This window comes from Mauremys mutica, chromosome 13, assembly GCF_020497125.1.
Source record: "Mauremys mutica isolate MM-2020 ecotype Southern chromosome 13, ASM2049712v1, whole genome shotgun sequence".
Taxonomy (NCBI): domain Eukaryota; kingdom Metazoa; phylum Chordata; order Testudines; family Geoemydidae; genus Mauremys; species Mauremys mutica.
In genome coordinates, this window is record NC_059084.1 from 6,659,546 (window position 1) to 6,681,304 (window position 21,759).

Consider the following 21,759-nt stretch of genomic DNA (forward strand, 5'->3'; position numbering starts at 1 on the left):
GAAAATTCATAGGGAAAATGCTGGGCAGTTCACCTCAGAAAGCTTTTGATGCAGCTGTTTGCAGCTGTACAGAGGGGACAGGCAATGAGAGAGAGAGACTTCGGCTGCAGTTTCCCTGAATTCTTGCGGGGAATCCGTGGATCCAGGGCATCTGCTAATAACTAAGTAGGCTCAGCAGAGACACTAAAGACTGAATAGACATAGAGACTGACCTGCCCTCTCTCACACATACAGAGGTGATTCCCTCCAGGCCAAGCTTGAGATATGTGCGGAAGGTGGTATATGGATATTTTAACTGCCACTGCCTGTAGAGGGGGACAATATCCTTAAAGGCTGTCAGTGAAATCTCTTTTGTGAGCACTGAATTCACTTTAAAAAGTGGCTGAAAAGCCAGTTCAAATATCTGATTTCTTCCCTGAAAACACTTGCTGTAATTGGTCTCCGTATGCTCATAAGCACCCTCAGTCTACCATATATTCCTATTGTGACATGGGAGCCCATTACCACTTCATAACCGTCTTCAAGATCGACCTAGGCATTTATACAACCCTCATCACTCGACTAGCCGGGCACCTGTCTCCTTTAACCTTTTCAGATGATTCCTATATTGCAACGATTGTACCCCAAAATAATATGAATGACTCATCTACTGTGGACAACACTTTCAAAAGCAACTTCTGCAATAGCACCCATGATTTTGTGCCTGCCCAGATTTTATTTCACACATAGCGTTTGCATGCGGACTAAAGGTCTGATTTGGATGCACAAACTGCATTTGCACACAGAAACTGGGCAGTTCATCTGCCTGTATAATTTGCACGCAGCAGCCTAAGAGTTTTTTTATATGCACCAAAATTTTACAGGTGAAGAAATGCAGGTGCAAAAAGGTGGGGGCAATTTTAAAAAGTCACATTAAGGAAATTTGGTTCCCAGCATTAGATTTTTAAAAGAGTTCAGCTCCCAGTTTGGAATCTCAATAAGGGACCGATTTTCAAAAAAGCTCAGAACCCCAAGCTCCTTTTTTTGAAAATCAAGGCTAGATTTTCAAAAGCTCTCTCTTCCCAATGTACTGAACATTTTTGAAAATCTGATCACTTTGGGGTAGGAACTGTCTTTTTGTTCTGTGCTTGTACCGCACCTAGCACAATGGGGCCCAGTCCATGGTTGGGGCTCCTCAGTGCTAGCACTATTCAAATAATAATACTAATAATTAGCATCTGTCCCTCTTTAACATATGGACCCTGTCAAAACACTCTCGGGCTAAATCTGGTGAGCCTTATTTAGGCAAGACTCCCATTGCCATCTCTAGCAGCATCCGATTAAGCTACCATGTGGTCAAATCATTCTCAGCATCTTGGGAGGTGGAGGCTTATCAGAGGTAAATAAGCATTGTATAACCTTCCATAACCGCATAACAAAATAACAACAGGGAAATGAAGTTAAATGAAACTGTTTCAATAATGTTAAAGGTCTGATTTCAATCAATGAAAACTAGGAAATTCAAAGCCTTTAGAGGCTGTTGCTTCATTTTAACTCACTCTGCGGATCTACTCCTTTTCACAAAGCAATGAGTTAAAGGCATAGTGGCAGAGTCATAATATGTCTGAAATGTACTTTTTGTGTTTAATATTCACTGAAATGGTCGACACTGTTGGGTCCAGTTATTGAGAGGAATAATAGTTTTCAGTTTCATTGAAGCAAAAGATGTAATATAATTCCATTATCTTTTTCTGAAAAAATAATCTGAAAGAAGCAGGATGGCAAAATGGGGGTGGGGGCAGGGAAAAAGTGATTCTATGGACTCTGTTAATTATGTATCCATCATATAAAATAGCAATAATAGTATAATAATTTTTCATTAAATAAGGCAAGTGAATTTTTGCAGTATCCTCGTTCCAAGAAAGAAATAGCTTTAAAAATTCCACTCACTCTATTTCAATGATGCTAACTAATTTTAGGGCAATTAACACTAAACTGTGGTGTCTGCTAACCAGGGACCTGGCAAGTTCCCTAATTCAGAATCGATTTGTGCGAGGCTCCACACCAATTCTGAGCCTTGTCATTGATATCACACACACACACACACACACACACACACACACACACACACACACCGTACAGAAAACACACACAAATAATATACAAATATCAGCTAAGAAATTAACAAGATGTAACATTAAATATATAATTACAATCATAGACAACCTCATCAAATCGGGTAAACCACCTGTGTATATAATTGATCTTAGCCACTATCACCAGCTATCTGTCATCTGATGGAAAAAAGGCAAATTCCCCCCAAAAGTGTATTCCCTTAACTGTTTGGCAAGCAACTAAACTTACTCTCAGCAAGTGAATAGACTTGTTCTGCATTATATGATCTTTGGATCAAATCGTCAAATTGCCTCCAAAATTGCACCAGCTAAATTTGCAAGTGCACTTATTTGCATGGAGCCTTTGTGCATGCAGATTAATAGCACGCATGTCTGGTGCACAGCTGTTGGGACGATTTGTAGGGTTGTGGGTTTTTTTGCAAATTTAGGGCCCTGTTATGCACATCTTATTCACACAGATAGGCTAAGGCCTATAGTAGGTGCATTTTTTGGTGACCTTAGTGTGGCCACTACATATTAGAGATGCGCTAGAACTGAACGTTGATTCCGAGGGACTGGCCTCAGCTCCTAGGATTTAGGCCTAGCTCTGTGGTTTTAGTTCCAGGTGGGATCCCAAACCAAAAAGGCATCTGTTTTCCAGCTCCAGTTTGGATGCAGTAAAAAATCTCACAAGAACAGTGGCCTCATGAGATTTCAGACCCAGATAGACGAACTCTCACGGGGGGGGCCATTCTGCTCCCACTGTCATCAGCAGAAGTGTAGCCGTGAATGTGAATTCCTGCAGGATTAGGTCAGAAGCTAAGTGACATCAGGAGATTTCCACTATGTGGGCAGATATGTCCTGAGAACAGCTCATGAGATTCCATTGCCATTGCAGCTGAATGCCCGTCCCCACTTGCCATGAGTTCATCTCAAACCCAAATCCTGGCCTAAACCTCCGATGCCCTGACTTCACAGCCTAAGGCCCTTGCATAGCAAGGTTATGACAGCAGCGTGAGGACACAGCTAGACAGACAGACTGTCACTGTTTCCTTGGCCCATCCTTACCTGCAAAATGAACTATCAATAAGAAACCTAAACCACTCTTGCTGACCTCTTTGTTGACTGTCTGCCAAGCAATAACAGGTCCACCCCTTGTGAGGAAAACCCATCGTAAAGGCAGAAGAAGTTGACAATTTTGAGATACGCCTGTGTTGTGAAACCCAGGACAGGACAGTTTGGGCCTTGTCAAGGTGCAGTGTTAAACCAAAATGGTTCCATGTTGAAACAAACCTGGGTAATTTGATAAAAGACACGAGGGGAAGGAAAAGAGCTGTGGCTGCTTTAAATTAAAATACTGCATCAGCCAGTCCCTTAGGAGTTGATAGAAATCTAATTAGTCAGACAATCTGGCACCAAATGTCCTAATTTCCCCAATCCATGTGGGATCTGAGTATTCTCTTCTTCACTGCAGTTCTAAATTTCAACCTGAGCCTTTGTAACCTCTCTCTGGTTTCTGCACAGACATGGGACTGGAGGGAAGGTGATCCCTATCAAAACCTAATGGCTTTTCATAACCCTTTAATTAATTAGACTCAGGCTCATGAAAGGCACTTAAAATATTGACAAGCTGTTTAGAATCGTCGTCGCTTCATAGTCATACAAAAATCCAAATGTAATTAATGTGAATGGGCACTTCCTCGGCCAGCCTGGGGGGTAAGACCCATCTGGAACAGCCTGACTGAACAGCACCAAACACTCAGAAGGCAGAGCTAGAACTTCCGCTCGGGCTGTTTCCCTGTGACATTGCAGTGGACTGAGCTCCCATCAGAATGCTGCACACAGTACGTGTCTGGGGACCTGCTGTGGGTGCAGCTAAGGATGGGGGAGATACTTTCGTCGCATTTCTCCTTGCTTTTCAGGACCTCATTCAGGTTTATTCAAAAACTATGATCTAAAATGTGCATTGGCTTTGTCGGGACATTTTTAATGATGGTTTTAAAAAAGGCTTAATAGAGACAGAAAATCCCATCGGCAGTTTGCTATATAGGACACACCTACAATCAGAAGATTGTTGATGCAACTGGGTCCAGTCCTAGGAGACACTCAGCACCTCCAGAGAAATGCTCATATGCCCCTAAATTCCCATTGATATCAACGGGAGCTGAGGATGCTCGTTTTACACAGGATTAGGCCCATAGAGAGTAACAGATTTTTTTTCAGAGCCACTAGGACCTGTCATGTCAATGCTTTCTATTAAAGTCTCTAATCCCCAGATTATCGACACAATAGTTCCAGAGGCCCATTCCGGACAGGAGACGCCCTATTGTGTTAATGCACATTGCAGAAGTTTTAATCTGCAAATGATTGGCATGCAAGCCCCTGATGGGTTCATTCTGTTGTTTTGCATATCGCATCAGTGGGAACTGACTATTTATAACAATAACTCCAAGCGGGCCATGTACCGTATTCCACCCACACGTGTGTAATCCCTGTGCGATTAAGACTGCATCAGTATAAAACAAACACAGCAGCCAGAATACCTACACATAGGCCTGCTCCCCAACAATACTGCTTAACTCCTAGTGGCGATAATGAACATTAGGAGGGTGCTACTCATGCCAAATTTCAGCCCCAGACTTCCTGGGTGACCTTGGTGGTTTGTGTTTCTGTCTTAAATGGCCAAATTCCAACGTCCTGAAAAACAAGGGTGATGGTGAAATTGCCAAATGACCTTTCAATAATTGGTGGAGGGCGGGGCTGGGGGAGAATTAGCAGGTGCGAGGTAAGGGTCCATCTCAGACAAAGAGCATGCCTTGTGGAATGCAGATAATTCTTAACCTGGAAGGTAGCTGCTAATTAGTTTTATATTCAGCAATGGAAAGACTCAGGCATCTGTTTCTCTTAAGCCTGTTAATAAACATTGCCCTGTTTAAACAGCATGACAGATTTCAGAGGATGTCAGATCTCAAGTGCGGTGGAGCTCCTAGGAAGTGCTGCTATATCCTAAGAGAAGGCGCACGGCTTCCCCCAGAGCTGAGCACTCTCTGATAAATCTTACTGCCAGCGTCGCCCGCTGTTTAACACACTGAGGCCCATACATCCAGGCTGCCCTTGGGGCCGGCTCTCCTCCAGCTGCGCTCACACAAACACTCACATTCTCTCTCTCTGCTCGCTTCTCGGGCCCCAAGTTCAGGTGACAGCTAAACCAAAATTAGCAAGAAAGTGTTATTTAAACACTGAGAAACGCGGGGTTGATTTGTTAATGGATGGAGCTGATCCCGCATTACCAAACAGAATCTCTTTAATTACAGGGAACGGCTGGAGTCTGAGCTGGGTTACAGATTCCAACCTGCTTTCGCTCACCCATGTCAGATCCCTTTGAGTCCCTTTGCTTACGCATTAGGGTGAATTATTCCTATTCATTGTTTTGAAAACCAGAGTCTCCACTGGTGCAAACTGGCCACGTTCCACTGAAGACAATAGAGCTAGTAACACCAGCCCAATGCATGAGCTAGAATGTACCAGGTATCTTCCAGCTCAGGCATCTCATCCCCCTGAAAACTACAAACCGAAGGACTGATCCTGCAAGCTGCTGAGCTTCTTCTATGCCTCCTGACTAGCTTCTGCTGCCCTTACTCATATTGAGTGATACCTCTGAAATCAAAGGGATTCCTTGAAAGGAAGGGGAGTAAAGGTGGCAGATTCTTCACCAATTGAAGTAAAAGGTACTCTGCACCTTGTAGTAATCCGCTCCACCAATACTGACTTGGACTCCTTATTCATTCCATGGGTGGCATACCCAAGCCCACTTATCCACTGACACTTTAAAAACCCTTGCACCCCACTCTAGGTCTTTGCCGGTTATGCGATATGTATGTATCTTTTCATCCTTGCAAACGATATCTGTAACCCCCCATAACCCAAGCCTGACCCCAGATGTACAGTACCTTCTCTCTCAACCTGTGTATATTTCATTTCAAACATTTACTTTAATCAATTTTTTAAATCTGAACTCCAGTCAGTGGTTGCTCCTGCAGTGTGCAGTGGAGTGTGAAGACCTGGTATGCACCTACTGACTACATATGCTTGCTCTCCAGGTCTGAAGACAGCAGCCCCTTAGGGTATGCCTACACTGCAAAGCAGAGGTGGGCAAACTACAGCCCACAGGCCACATCCGGCCCGCGGGACCGTCCTGCCCGGCCCCTGAGCTCCCAGCCAGGGAGGCTAGCCCCCAGCCCCTCCCCCGCTGTCCTCCCTCCCCCGCAGCCTCAGCTTGCCGTGCTGCCAGCGCTCTGGCCCACCGCTCCTGCCTGGTGTCGGGGCTGGATCCTGCCGGGCGGTGGGGCCGCGAGCTCCTACTGCTCTGAGCAGCATGGTAAGGGGGCGGGGAGCAGGAGGGGTTGAATAAGGGGCAGGGGGTTCTGGGGGCAGGCAGGGGGATGGGGAGCAGGAGGTGGTTTGATAGGTGTGGGAGTCCTGGGGACACTGCCAGGGGGCGGGGGTGTGGATAGAGGTCGGGGCAGGCAGGGGACAGGGAGCAGGGGGAGGTTGGATGGGGCGGAGGTTCGGGTGGGGCATCAGGGGACAGGGAATGGGGGGGGTTGGATAGGCATGGGAGTCCTGGGGGGGCCTGTCTGGGAGCAGGGGTGTGGATAGGGGTCTGGGCAGTCAGGGGACAGGGAGCAGGGGGGGTTGGGGTCCCGGGGGGCGGTTAGAGGCGAGGGTCCCGGGAGGGGGCGGTCAGGGGACAAGAAGCGGGGGGGGGGTTAGATGGGTTGGGAGTTCTAAGGGGGGCAGTCAGGGGATGGTAACTGGGAGGGGGCGGATAGGGAGCAGGGGCCAGGCTGTTTGGGGAGGCCCAGCCTTCCCTACCCACCCTCCATACAGTTTCACAACGCCAATGTGGCCCTCAGGCCAACAGGTTTGCCCATCCCTGCTGTAATGTAGGCCCCGGGTTAGCAGAACTCAAGCTAGCAGACTGTGGGTTTGTTAACCGAGGGCTTGAGCGGCTACGCTCATTTGTAACCCCAGGTTAGGAATTGTTGAACCCTGGCTCCCAGCCTGGGGCTCCAGCATCTGCAGGCCCAAGTCCAACCACCCATATCCCAGACTTCCCCGTGACCTCCCAAAATGTGGCCCCCTCCAACTTCAGGATCATGCCCTAGTTAGAGCTGATTTCTGCTCTTAGGCTTGTGTCTGCACCACTGACGTTGACAGGAAGGATGGTCCACTGGTTGAAGCTCTGGCTTAGGACTTGGGAGACTTGGATTCAAATCCATGCTCTCCCCGGGGGGTGCTGGAACAATTTGTACAGTGGGGGCGCTGAGAGCCATTGAACCAAACTGTAAACCCTGGATATGAGGGAAACCCCTTCAAACCAGGGGGTTCTGCTGCCACATGCCTAGTTCCAGCACCTGTGGCTCTGCCACAGACTTCCTCTGTTACCTTGGGCAAAGCACTTAGTCTCTCTGTCCCAAATCCTCAAAGGTATTTAAGCGCCTAATTCCCATTGATTTTAATAGGCGTTCGGCACCTAAATTACTTTGAGGATCTGGGCCTTTGTTCCCTATCTGTGAAAGGGGGATATCAACGCTATCCTGCCTCACGGGGTGTTGTGAGGATAAATACGTTATCGACTGTGAGGCTGTATAGTATAGTATGGTAATGAGGGCCATCTCAGTACCTAAGACAGAGAGGCAGAAATGTCGCATTGACGTCAGTGGGAGCAGGCGTGGGCCCTTAGCTAGGAAAATATCCAAATAAAAGCTTCAAGAAAAATGGAGGTGTTAACTCTGAGGCATTCCCTGGAATGTAAAGAGCATTCAGGTGCATCCAGCCCCTCGCATGCAAATCAGCCAGAGCTCAGGCCTTTTATGAATCTATTTTTTTCCCCCTGAATTCCATCAATCTGGCCCATGAAATTCCCCTTGATAGGCCTTTGTCTCAGGGAATATTCCTACATACTTAATATTACCTAGTCCATCTTCCTACATTAATCGTAAAGCCCTGGTGCTGAAACTACCGTAGGGGAGGAGAATGGAGAGATTGGGTAATTTATCGATACCTGGCCCCCAGTTCAAGAGGTTGCAGCATTCTGAAAATTACTTTTGCTTTCTGGTTCCCAAAGTTATTGGCAGTTTAAATCACAAGAGGATTCTGCTCCATGAATCATCTGTCAGCTGTAAAGCTTTTGGCTATGACCTCAATGATTCATGCTTTCAAAAAATTATAAATAAAGAAAAATGACTAATTAGTTGAGCACAATAATTAAAAACAGCCTCATGTTAAAGCTAAACATGTTCCTACAGCATTTAGCATCCTAAATAAAAGGGGCTAGAATGCCTCCGGGATTCTCTAGCATTTGTTAATTGGGCTGTACCGAAGTGTTAATACAAGGGACAGTATTATGCAGCCATATGCAATGGCATGCATTGTCAAAGGAGGATGCAAAGTCTGCGCAAAGTGCAGGCCTCCATTGTGTCTGGAGATGAAATTTGTGTGTGCAAACGGGCCTTGCAGTTACAAAATGGGTAATTGTGTGCATAATTTACTGGTGCTGTTGTGCTGGTTTGCATCTGCTAATGCGAGTTATGGTGGGTGCCATGGGTATGCTTTCTGGCAGGTGCAACAGGGGTGTGTTATTGTGAGTGCAGTGGGTGTAAAACACACCTGAGAATGTATCTTTTCAATACACCTGTAAACTGGTGGGATGACTCAGTGGAAGAAAACAGAGCTGCAGCCAGCAAGGTCTGTTCTCAAGGAGACAGTGTTTATAACAAGCAAGCAAAATAGGGCAAAGTAAAAGCAGGAAAGGCTGGAGACCACTCCCTAGCTTGGTGTGTGCTTGTGGAGTCCTCCCTTCCCAAGGCAGGCTGGCCTCTGGTTTCCAAACGGCCAAATACAGTCCTTTCCCTGAGCACTTGTGCAACTCTTTGTTAGTTCTCCTACATCCTGTCGTGCTTCCTGCAAAAATATGTGGTGTATTGAGGACTGTGTTGGAATTCAAGCTGCCCCTTTAAGGGGGGGGGGGTCCCTGGTCCAGCTGGCAGGCTAGAGGCTTTGAAGCAAAGTGGTCACTCAGTAAGTGTGGAAAGAACCAGTTTAAAGCTGGACGGGGTGTGGCGAGTTGTGTCTTGCTGCCTTGGGAGCAGCCTGATTTTTCTCTCACTGCTTTTTGGGTTCTTGCAGTGCTTCATTTGTAATGAGAGGTACCAGGGCTCAAGCAATTAGGTGCCGGGGTGCAAGCAATTTTTTTACTTTCATAACTGACACGGCAAGCCCAGAGGTGCCGGGGCTATGAACTGCCAAGCCCAGAGGTGCCGGGGCTATGAACTACCAAGCCCAGAGGTGCCGGGGCTCTGAACTGCCAAGCCTAGAGGTGCTGGGGCTCAGCCCTGACAAGCCCTGGCTCCTTGAACATAAAATGTAGACCAGAAAATTGATGGGCTCTAGTAACAAAGCAGGAATCTCTCACCTGAGCTATGTTTTCCTCCCTTGAAGGGGGGGTATTTCACCCGACGTGCAGGCACATTGTTGAGGTGTCTCGTTCATTGGCCAAGAGGTCACCTCTGGATTACAGATTACATGCATGTGAACCTCTGGCTCTCCTAATGCAGCCCTGGTTACAGTACCTGTCAGTGCAGTAGAAACATTAAGAGTATTTGCCAGTCTTTTAGACATTCAGGTTGAGTTTTCAAAGCTGCCTATAGGTATTAGACTTCCAATTCTCAAACTCATGGGAACTGGGCACCCTTAACCCCTAACAATGCTTTGAAAATCTCAGCCTCAATTTCCCGAACTATCAACTTGTTTCATAACTGGTTTAACAATAAAATGTAAATGAAAGTTACAGACATTTTACCTATGATTTTACTATTGCATTTCCATCCAGCATTCCCACCCTCAGCCTATGCCCCACTCCAAAGCACCCAGGCCTTGGTGCAACAACTGAGGCTAAATTCAGAGCTGGCTGATTGGAGTTGCTCTCACTTACAGTAGTAATTTGGCCCTGAGCCTTCAGTCATCTTTTCCGTTAACTCCTGCTGTTGTCCCACTTCAAAGGGGTCCGATAGGATGCAAGTTCAGCACAGTTCAGAAATAATGGAGCGGTCTGTGCTGAGAGGAAATGTAGGGCAAGAGCTAATGCGGGCAGGTGGAGTCGCAGGCCGGAGACAACATGCCGCATCAGTATGAGGGAGCAGCAGCCCTGAGCCCCTCTCACTTAATGTCTGTGCGGCCCTACATGTCAAGGAGTTCTCCTCCCCTTCCCTCCTTTACGTGTTACATGGTCCAAAACAGTCCTCACCATTCACCTTGATTTCTGTCATGTCTAAACAGGCCAAGGAGGCTGCATTCAGATCTAGATCTGCACTAAGGTTAGGCTAGGACTAGGGTGACCAGATGTCCCGATTTTATAGGGACAGTCCTGATTTTGGGGGCTTTTTCTTATATAGGCTCCTATTACCCCCCACCCCGTCCCGATTTTTCACACTTGCTGTCTGGTCACCCTGGCTAGGACTGTGTGGATTTGAGGCCAGACCAGGTTTAGGTTAGAGTTTGATTCAGGTTCAGATTTGATAGCACCAAAAATTCTCAGCTCTTCCACAAGATTTAGCCCAAGAAATTTTAGAACGTTTCTGCCATCTTCATCACCATGGGATTTTAGCCACGTCCAAAGCAGAACTAGAAAAGAGGCTCCGTCCAGTTCTGGATCCGAACCCAGAACCAAAACCCCAGGAGAGGGTTCTGACTCAGGAAATTGAAGGGGGTGGAGTCAGAGGGAAGGGATGCAGACATGTGACTAGCGCTGAGGGGTCGGGGGAAAGGGGTGTTAAGACCTGCATTTGTGTCTTTAGACACATAGCCCAGGTGGGCTGCAGTGGTTCAGAGGACTCTGAACTGAAGACACGGTTGGGGCTAGCATTTTACTCATAACTAGGATCTGAACCCCTGTCTTTAGGAAAAGAAGGACAGTGAGGAGACCCCACTGCTTTATCACCCAAAGCCCCTATCAGTTATATTGCATGACACTTGGTGATGCAGAGAGAGCAAAGAATTCACAGAATAGAAGTGAACTGTGCTGTCACATTAAGCCACGTTTCAATGCCCATGTCCTCTTCAGAGCCCAATCCTGAAATCATTGACTACACAAAACACCCATTGACTTCACTAGGAGTTATATCTTCACATGGACTGCAGGATTCATGGGTAACGCAGCCAGCTTTCCTTAACATTCAGACACGCTGAATAAAAACACTATCCAGCCCTGGTTCTGCTACTCTGGCTAATAAGACACTCAGGATAAGACACCAAAATCAATGTGTCCCACATGCCAAATGAAACCATTTGTATCCACTTGTTCCCTCTCAGGTTTAATTAATAAAAGCAGCCGAAGGAATACAGAGCACATTTCCTTTCAGAAATCTCCCAAAACTTAGTGACATTTGGAATCACAGAAGACAGCTGCACTGGGAGATAAGTTAGATGATGTATTCAGAAAAGGCTTGGTTCAGAAGGTTGCATCTTTCATCAGGGGCTGGTGCCGAAATCTGTGTCATGCTCTCCAAATGTGAAATAACTCTTCCTCCTGGTTTACATATATTGATGAATATGTTTGAAAGGTGGCCAGATTTCTATATAGTGTGATGCTTTGTTTTCCTGACACATGGGTCCGTGCTGCCAATCGTCACCAACCTGATTATGACTCTCTCTTCTTTCCATTCACCTGCTACTAAGTGCATGGCATCTTTCCGCAAGCCTATAAAACACTACTATATACAGACACGTACCATATTGTGCTAGCACATATTGGAGCTGATTTCCCTATCAGTGGGGGGGGATTTATGCACAAAACTCCAGTTGGTGTGAAATGAAGCTACACACATAAAGAGCCCAGAAAGTGAGGGGATAATAGATCCCATTGGTTAAGGCAGCGCTGACAGTAAAATGTCCTAAAATGGGCCGACTGGGGACCAGATTCTGATCTCAATTACACTGATGTAAGTCCTCCTGAGTAACTCAATTGATGCCAATAATACCTGTATCCTACACAGGAAGAACCCGCCCCATCAAATGTTTAGGGAGTAGCACAGTGGCTTCAGAACAGTGTTAATCCAAGTAATTCACTGACTCCAGTAGCATTATTAGGACTGACACTAGTGTAGCTGTGGAAGGAGAATCAGTCCAGCCATAATCAAGAATTTGTTTTTAAAGTTGGTCTCTGTAAAATCTGTGCTGAACAATAAGTATCTTTTAAAAATATTTTTTCCTTTTTATTTTGCAGGAGTGCCCAACCCTCCCCCCCGTTCCCCCATCTCTCCTCTCTTGGACTAATCCAATCCAAGAGGTGAGGATGGGTGACTTTATGGACCTGCCCATGGGAATCTAGCAGAAGTTTGTATTCTTAGGGGCATCTCAGTGACCCAGGATTGAAGATGTATACATATAACGCACATATGTATGATACATATAATGTGATTTGTCTACTAATAATGGGGACAATGGGTTTTGCAGCTTCACATTCCAACATTGGGGTGCATGCAGGTCATAGGTGCATGTAGGTCCCACACATCTCCTAGGTGTGGTGTTCTGTCCCCACTAATGGCCCCAAAACCACTTCAAGATTAATAAGTGTGCTACAGCCTTAGCTAATGGCCACGTGGCTTTTAGCTCATACAGTAGAGGCTCATGCATTTAGCTCCCAAGGTCCCAGATTCAATCCCGCCCATCAACGACCAGGGTCTGTCAGTTTTACATGTGCACCTACAAATTGGAGGCTGCCTTTTAAAAATTTAAATTGTAATCTCCCCTGGTCAAACTAAGCCCTGCTGTAATTCCACTGAAATCAGTGATGTTATTGGACAGTAGGGGTTAACCTGACCAGCACCGGCTCCAGGGTTTTGGCCACCCCAAGCAGAGGAAAAAAAAGCCGCAATTGCGATCGGCGGCAGCTCTACCACCCGGCTTCATTCTTCAGCGGCAATTTGGCGGCGGGTCCTTCCCTCCAAGAGGGACGGAGGGACCCGCCGCAATTGCCACCGAAGAGCCGACGTGCCGCCCCTTTCCATTGGCCGCCCCAAGCACCTGCTTGCTGCGCTGGTGCCTGGGGCCGGCCCTGAACCTGACGCAGTTTGCTTCGGTTTCCCCATATTTGAAATAGGGATGATAATGTTTTACTTCCCTGGTTGGCCTGAGGATTAGTAGTTAGTTTATAAGCAGTTATCTCAATGTGATGTACTGTCAATTTGGATCCATTGAGTGTCTGTTGGGACTGAGTGTACAGTGCTTGCCTGGAGATGTGGCTCGTCCATCAGAAATTGCAGTGATGTAAAAATGATGCCAAAAAAAAAAAAAAAAAGGTCAGACCCCTATTGATGCGTGTGAAAGTCACCTGAATCTCTCCAAAGGGTTTACGCTTTTGTGTGATTAGAGTCATATTTATAGGAAAATCTTGACACCTCTCCTCACACTCCCCGGGTCTGTCAAACATATCACTGCTGTTCTCAATATCTCAACAATCGGCTGGAAGCAAAGAACCTGGTGTCTGCTAGGGGGAGTGGGAGTGTCATTCTGAAGGTAAAGATCCTGATGCATTCCAGGGGCCTTATCCTTCCACAGAATGCAGGCAGCTTCTACTGATCCCAATGGGCACTACTTATATTGGGAAAAATCCACCCCGTGCAGAGAGCTCACACCAGGCATATGCACCATTTAATTCCCTGTTTTGGTGGGGTAAGTGAGACTTGTACTGGCCCCCTGCAGAGCGGTGAATCTCACCCATGAGCTAGCAGGAGAATGGGGCCCCATGTGATTGTACTCAGTAGAGCTCATTAACAGCGTGGCAGGATAAGGTCAGACGGTGCTGGGACAGTAAGGAACCCGGTGTAATAACAGGGCAGTGAGTTTGCTGAAAGGCCTTGCTGGCCGCTAAGCCTCTGAGAACTGCACGGCTCAGGATCATGAGCTACATCCGCCTGCGAGGAGGATTGGAAACTGGTATGTGTCCCATGCACAGGAAGCTTTGCTAACTAAAAGGGACAGCACAGAATAAAGCAGAGTTGGACTGAGTCCCTGAGGCATTGTCCAATTATCAAAGGAGCGGTGCGGTCTATTGGTCTGAGTAACAAGACTGATAGCCCAGAGCGGCTGTCTTCTCATCTTGGCTCTAGCAATGATTCCCAGTGCCAAATTCTGGTCTCAGCAGTTGTGAAGGCAACGTAAGGCCACTGACATCAATGGGATTGCTCCACCACTTAGAAAACTGAGATTTTTCTCCTTTTTTCACCTAACTAATTCATTCCTCAATAATGCACAGCATCAGCCTTTCCTGTCGGCATGAAACCTGGAAACAGGGAGAAGAAAACAGCGGGGGGTGGTTAAAAAAAAACACCATTGATTCTTGACCCTTCCGATCCCCAATATTGTTACTGTTTCCGCATTAATCTGAAAATCTAAATGTGCCCCCAAAATAGCTGTAAGATCAAGAGGGCAACAACTGCTAAAATCAAAGATTTCCTAAGCAAAGCATGTATCTACTGGGGGCTTGAGGGGCGGGATGTGGGGAGAGAGAGAGAGCACAGGCTTTCTGATTGGAAACTTGCCTGTGCATCTAACCTGATAGTTCATTTCTGAGCATTCCAAGATACTACAGTGACAAATCTATTTCTTGTGCAACGCTGTCCAGTTTCCTAAATTTCTGGTTGTTGCTGTAGCATTTTTAAACATCACCAAACCCATTGTTTCCTGCCAGGAGCTCCTCAGGCAGAAATGGGGTTGTTGTTTGGGGTTTTTTTAGTTGTCACAGGGATATGCTAAGCAGTTGTTTGTTTGTTTGGTTTGTTTTGTTTTAAAGGCATGCGGGAAACCAAAGCCCTGAATCAAAGATAAAAGCCTAAACAAGAGCACTGGGGTGTTAGGTTAAGGGAGTGTGTGGGGAGAGAAAGCCATTGGTGACTGTAGTGCTTTGGAAAAGAGGAGAAATCATTCCTAAGGAACAAGGGGCAGTTAAAGATAAAAATACAGGAGTACTTTGGGTCAGGCTTGATTCGTGGTGGCATCTCTACCTCTGGAGTAAGATTATATTGCTGATTACACATTACCTTGCAAACACTGGCTGCCTAGTAAAAACAGAACCAACCATGTCATGGCTAAATAATAAAACACAGCAATCTTTTTGTTAGCTTGTCACATATTATGGCTAATTATTTAATTACCATAATTTAAAGTTTTACTAGATTTGGCATCAAAACATAAAAATCTAGTGATTGCGGTGTTGGAAAGGAATAATATAATTAACGTATTTAGTAGTAACATATTAAATTGTGTTGATTGCACTACATTAATCTGCAGAGATCACACGTAGGAAGATATACAAAATATATACAGTACCTATATGGGCCTGCTTCTCCATGCACCTTGTGTTGTCTCTGACACCCAGGCAGAGTGGGTGAAGAGTAGGTGTAAAACGGTACTAAATCACTTGCAGAGGTGTTAAGGATCACAGTAGGTCAAAGTGGAGAATCAGGCCCATACGTGTTTTAGCAGGAGTGTAGCCCTATATGTGTGGGTGCACGGCATTATGGGTAGAGGTCTGGCAGAAAATGGACCCCAAAGTGACTTGGCTAAAGCTAAGCATCAAGAAAGTTGATAAGGTAGAATTAGAAATCTGCTCAGACAACTTTGCCAGACACATTCTAGCCTTATTGCAGTCACATGGCCTATCCGTAATTTAGTATTGCAGCTCCTAATTCTAGGGTTAGCTGATGGCTCTCTGCAGCTAATGGAAAGATTTGGAAGTTGCTCTTTTCCCCAGCACAGTGGAGAAATATGAAATGGTGATGGACATCTAAAAATAATAGCTTGGCAGTTGTTGCATTCACCTTTAAGCTAAGGACACTTTCACTGCCGGTAAATAAGTGCTTAGAAGGATGTATGTGCGTGTAGATGTAACTAGAGATTAGAAATATACTTCACGCAAAAAAAAAAAAAGGAGTATTAGTGAAAGGTCAGTATCAGCTCAAACACCGCCAGTGTTCTAAACAGCTGCAGTTTTCAGCTGATCCAAAAGAAAATGAAAAAGTTTCAACTTCCCAACTATGAATGTTCATAACTTAAAACAACTGAACTAACTGTGTCAGGTATAGCTGATATACTGAGCCTGATTCACTAACACGCTCCGGCTACTCTGCATTGCCAGAGCAGGATGAAGCCTGCAGCGTGTGCCAGTTAATCTGCCCCATTATCGTAGACTCTAGGCCTGATTCTCTGTTACACAAATGCCCCTTTATACCTTGCTGGCAGTTCAGAGGTGTGCTCAAGAGGGTCTAAACGGCCCCCTAAGGATAACCCTGTGCAATGAACCCCCCCAGCCAGTGTAAAGCTGGTGTAAGGGCTCTACCCCCTCTCTCCTCCCAGCCCCCTGTGCAGGGGACAGAACCAGGGCATGTCAGGATGCATTGCACTACAGCTATTCTGTGCTTCCCAGGACCCACAGGGGGCGGTGAGAAAGAGTGTAAGTTAGAGCAGCTCTGAGGCTACTATAACCTACCCTGAGGGCTGAGCAGGCCCCTTTGTGGCCCCAAAATACATGAGCACTAAAGTGACTTAAAGCTGTTCCCATAGACACACACATTTCGTCCCCATCCCAAGCGCTGTCCAGGACAGGGTAACTGAGCATCAGGCCCCTCTCTTACCAAGTCATGGCCCAGCCCTGCAAGATGCATCCACGACTCCCTAACATCAGTGGGCGCTGAGGCCGCGCAACATGTCTCAAGAGGTGCTCAGCGCCTTGCAGGATCCGGCCCGTTTGCGGTACTGTCCTCCAGAATCGATCACCCTGTTGCTGATGAATTAGAAATAAAGAGACGCCACTTGTGCACAACCAACATTTATTTCACTTATTTTTTTTCTCCCCCACTGCAGAGTCAGGCAGCCAACGGAGGGAGCACAAACCAACTAGCAAAGCCAGATCCCCGGGCCGGTGCTATCAGGTAGCGAAAGCTACTGACAGATAAAGAAGGAAGGAGCAAAAGACCCAATCCTGCACGATGCAGCGTGCACTCATCTCCCAGTCTCTTCGCTGACACTTGGAGGTGCTCAGCTGCCCACCACCGAATAAAAATCATGATTTTCAAATACACCGCTCCCTCGATGTAACGCGACCCGATATAACACGAATTCGGATAGAACGCAGTAAAGCAGTGCTCCGGGGGTGGGGGAGGGCTGCACACCCTGGTGGATCAAAGCAAGTTCGCTGTAACACGGTTCCACCTATAACGCGGTACGATTTTTTTGGCTCCCAAGGACAGCGTTATATCGAGGTAGAGGTGTATATGCATTTGAATCTCCTACCCATTAAATACACAGAGAGGAAAGTGCCAGTTTGCCAAAGAAGCAGGGTGACCAGATGTCCCGATTTTATAGGGACAGTCCCAATTTTTGGGTCTTTTTCTTATATAGGCTCCTATTACACCTCCACCCCGTCCCGATTTTTCACATTTGCTGTCCTACAAAGAAGGAAAGATAAAACTGTGAGCGAGAATAATTTTGCAAGCTTAAGTAGACACCACACACTCTCCTTCAGTATGCTTCCTTGGGAACAAAGAGAAGGAGCGAGAACAAGAGAGAGATTAAATTAGATGAAATAGCCACCCAGCACACACACATACACACAAACCCAATACGCACATGCACAATAAATGAAAATTATACTGCTCTCTTTTTTGCCGGCTGTATATATCTGAAAGCACTACAGACTGGATTCCTCTTTTTATTCCCTACCAGGTACAGTGGCCCATCTCACATTCCTAATGAGACTCAACCTTGTTTTCCTGAGAAAACACGTTCTACGGAAGTGGTTACTCCAGTCTCTGTGCCAGTCCAGTTCTCAGGCCCAGATTCTCAAAATGAAGCGTCCCATTTGGCAGACATTGTTTGGACAACCAAGACCCTGCTTTGTACAGAAACTCAATATTCCAGCTGAACTATTGCTCTTATATTTCATGGAATATTTATTCAGATATTTCCAGGGTGAATTTTAGAGACGTGTCGCTCTTCAGAGATAATCTAATGGCTACGCTGCTGCGTGCAGGACTAAACAACCTTTGTGTAGTGTCACAATGACAAAAAAGTGAGCTACGCATTTAGACAGTAAAAAGGGACGAGATCTGTCAATAGCTGGTTGTAGCTGCAGAAAGAGAAATTGTCCTGCTTGTCAATTACTTCTGATGCCAGACATAAATTAGGCATCATTGCAACACTGGAATGGCCTACATTCTTCACATTAAAAGAAAGTGTTGACTTTATTTTTTTTTCACTGAGTAGCCAAATTCAAATATACTGTTTTTTAACAAATGTATTTTCACTTTCCATCCCAGTGCATTCGATGATTGCGGTGTGATTATTAAACACTTCATAAATAATAATGTGACATTTTCAGATTGTGCATCTGATTAAGCAGCCATTCTTCTCTCCCAGCCTGAGACTACAGACAGATGAGATTGCCGAAGACGGGCCATTTCCCTGTGGCCTCATCCCCTGGGATCAGGGATCAGAAGTCACCCCTGTAACCCAATTAAATCCGAGAGGATATGAGCTGAACACCTGGGGCCTGATCCAAATTCACTGGAGTCAATGAAAAATCTGTCCACAGAGTTCAATGAGCTGAGCATGAAGCCAATGAACACTGTTTGATTCATTTTCTAGGGAGGTCAGTTTACATTGTCAGATACTTTTTCTGGAGTGGGTCATGGTTTTATTCAATTAAGATTAGCATTACTGAGTCTGCTTTGACAACAGTTAAGCAAATGCAGAAGGAGACGGAACATGGGTTAGTAAAAATCATGGGGCCAAGTTGAGAACAGACATAAATGGCATTGTCTTTGGAGGAGGCAGGTTACCTCTGAAAACAGGCAGGTGAAACTGACACACACACACACATGCATTTGGTCAACAACCAGAGAAAAAGGACAGTCCTGCCCCCAAGAGCTCACTGTGCCTCTATAGCATAAGGAGCACATGAGAAAACTGTTCGACAGAAGTTGTTTATAAAATAAAGCCAAAATCCAGTGGTTTTAATCCCATCATGATTTCTCTGCCTGAGATGTGGCCATGCTGAAAACTTGAGTGCCTTCTCTGAGCTGTAATGCAGAAGAGTGTGGATGCACGTGAGAAGGGCAATATTCTAACCCAAATTCCATCTCCCCCTCCTGCAGCACTAAGATGAAATCCCAGTCAGAAAACCAAAATATTTCTCTGAGCACAATCACCATTCGAGAAAATGACCCTGGAAAGCAGCCCCTCATCTCCAACCCACCTCCAGCCATCTGGCTGGCTATTACTGACCTTTAATGTTATGCAGTGGAGGGTGGGTGAGGGGAAAATGTCATTGCCGTAACAATGGCTTATTGCATTCGGATAATCTCACTTCTTGTACCAGCGCTCACACGGTAATCTTTCTCCACCTACTGTATGCCCGTAATGCAATAATCTCTCCTTCCCCCCAGCCCCCCGGCATCAATAACACAACAGCCGCCTTCCACTTTCATCGGCGCTGATGAATTCTAGAATTGCAACAGCTCAGATGGTCCACACTGGCTTGGTGCTACCTCCCACCCCCATTACATTTTAATTTCAGTTTATAGGCCGTTGCTATCAGCATTGCTTTGCTACAGCTTCTGCAAAATAAGAGAGATATGAGGCTGTGTTTGAATATTGGAGGTTCCAATATGCTTCCGAACAGTATTGTTGTTCTCTCTCTGCTTTGTGTGTGTGTGTGTGTGTGTCTTTTTCTCTGCTGAACAGTTAAGGCTAGGTTTTCAAAAGACATCAGTGTCCAGCAGCCCCCGTTATTCTCCATGGGAGCTGCTAGGAGCTGAAAATCTGGCCCTTATGTTTCAAGCAAACAGATCTGGCATCAAATCCTTCAACGTCAATGGAGCAATGCTGATTTACACCCACTGCTTGTAATTACGCCAGCCCATTATGATTATTAAATTAGTATTGTTGTTAAAAATGCACATACACAAATGCTCAGCACACATAATTTAAAATGCATTATGGTTAAAAAAAAACAATATAAAAAAACCACACATAAAAAGTCAAATGATGCAACATGTCTAAAAATCAGTGGGGAGAGAGGCGAGCTCTAAAAGCATAATCAATAAGCATAATATCAGAGAGCATATGGTAAAAATATTTTGTAAGAGAATCCTTCATACTACATTGGGCCTCACATACTGATTAATATCACATCCTCTGTATAGTCTAGCATGGATAGATTCAGGAAGAGGCTTACAATTTTCAGAAATGCTCCTCCTCCTAATGATGGAAGATGAGGTTTTATGAGTTATGTTGAGAGTTATTGGCAAAGGTTAGGTGATTTCCCACTGGAGCTAAAGGGAAAACATTGCTTGCAAATTACCAGCATTTGTCAGTACTAATGCCACATCCCCCCGTCATCGGCATTGTCAACATTAATAGGCAACTTTACAGCAAAAGGAGGTGAAAAGAGTCAGCCTGGATCAGATCTTGAAATAAGAGTAGAGTGATATGGAGAATGAAGCAACAGGACTATAGGTGTGGTATCCTCTGTGTCAGCTCCGAATATCTGCATCGGTGGCTCTGCCTACCAGGCTCTGCCAATTATCATGCTCACTTTCTGCCTCTCTCTCACGTGGCCCAACCTTCCTGGCTATTCTGCAGCTACTTTTTCCTCTTTCCAGCACTCACAACTTCCTCTTCCTCTTCATTTTGGCTATGGTTGTTGCCACACACAACACGAGTACTAAGTTTACACTGAAACACGCTTTTTTCCATACCAAGAAGTATGTGTGTGATGCAAGCCAGGCAGCATTCTCTGGTGGTTAAAGCAGGGAGCTGGGCATCACAGTAGCCTGGGTTCTGACCCCACTACACGGATCCATTGTGTAACCCGGGCAATTCCTGCAGGGCCAGATTGCGAACTCCTGATTCAGACTGGCAAACAGTGAGTCACTGCTCACCAATGGAAATAGCTAATGAACAAGCTGTCCCTCACCTGTCCTGTGGCCCATTTCCCCCTTCCCCATCTGGAAATGATCATAATAATCTTTCCTCAAAGTGTTTTGAGATCCTCTGAGGGAAGCGTTAGAGCATCGATTCGATTGTAAGCGCTTTGGGGCAAGGAGTTGTTGTTCTGTGTTGGTACAACAGCTAGCCCAATGGGGTCTTAGTCCAGGACTAGGGATCCGAGGCACTATCGCAATAGAAATAAATAATGATATCAGTGCACTGAGGCTGGCAGTATTATAGAGGATGACAATATTGGACTTGTAGTCATGACAATTAATGATCAGAAATTAATAATTAATATCTGTTTTGCTGGGCAACCCTTGACTCAGCAGTTGCTTAAATATTTGCCCATCAATGCACCCACAGCAAAAATATACTCAAAGAATCCTGGAGGCTAACAGCACAGCATAGGACAGAATAACACACGGATGTCTGATCCGGGACGAATAACTCACAGCATAAGAACATCAGAACATAAGAATGGCCACAGTGGGTCAGACCAAAGGTCCATCTAGCCCAGTATCCTGTCTTCCGACAGTGGCCAATGCCAGGTGCCCCAGAGGGAATGAACAGAACAGGTAATCATCAAGTGATCCATCCTCTGTCTCCCATTCCC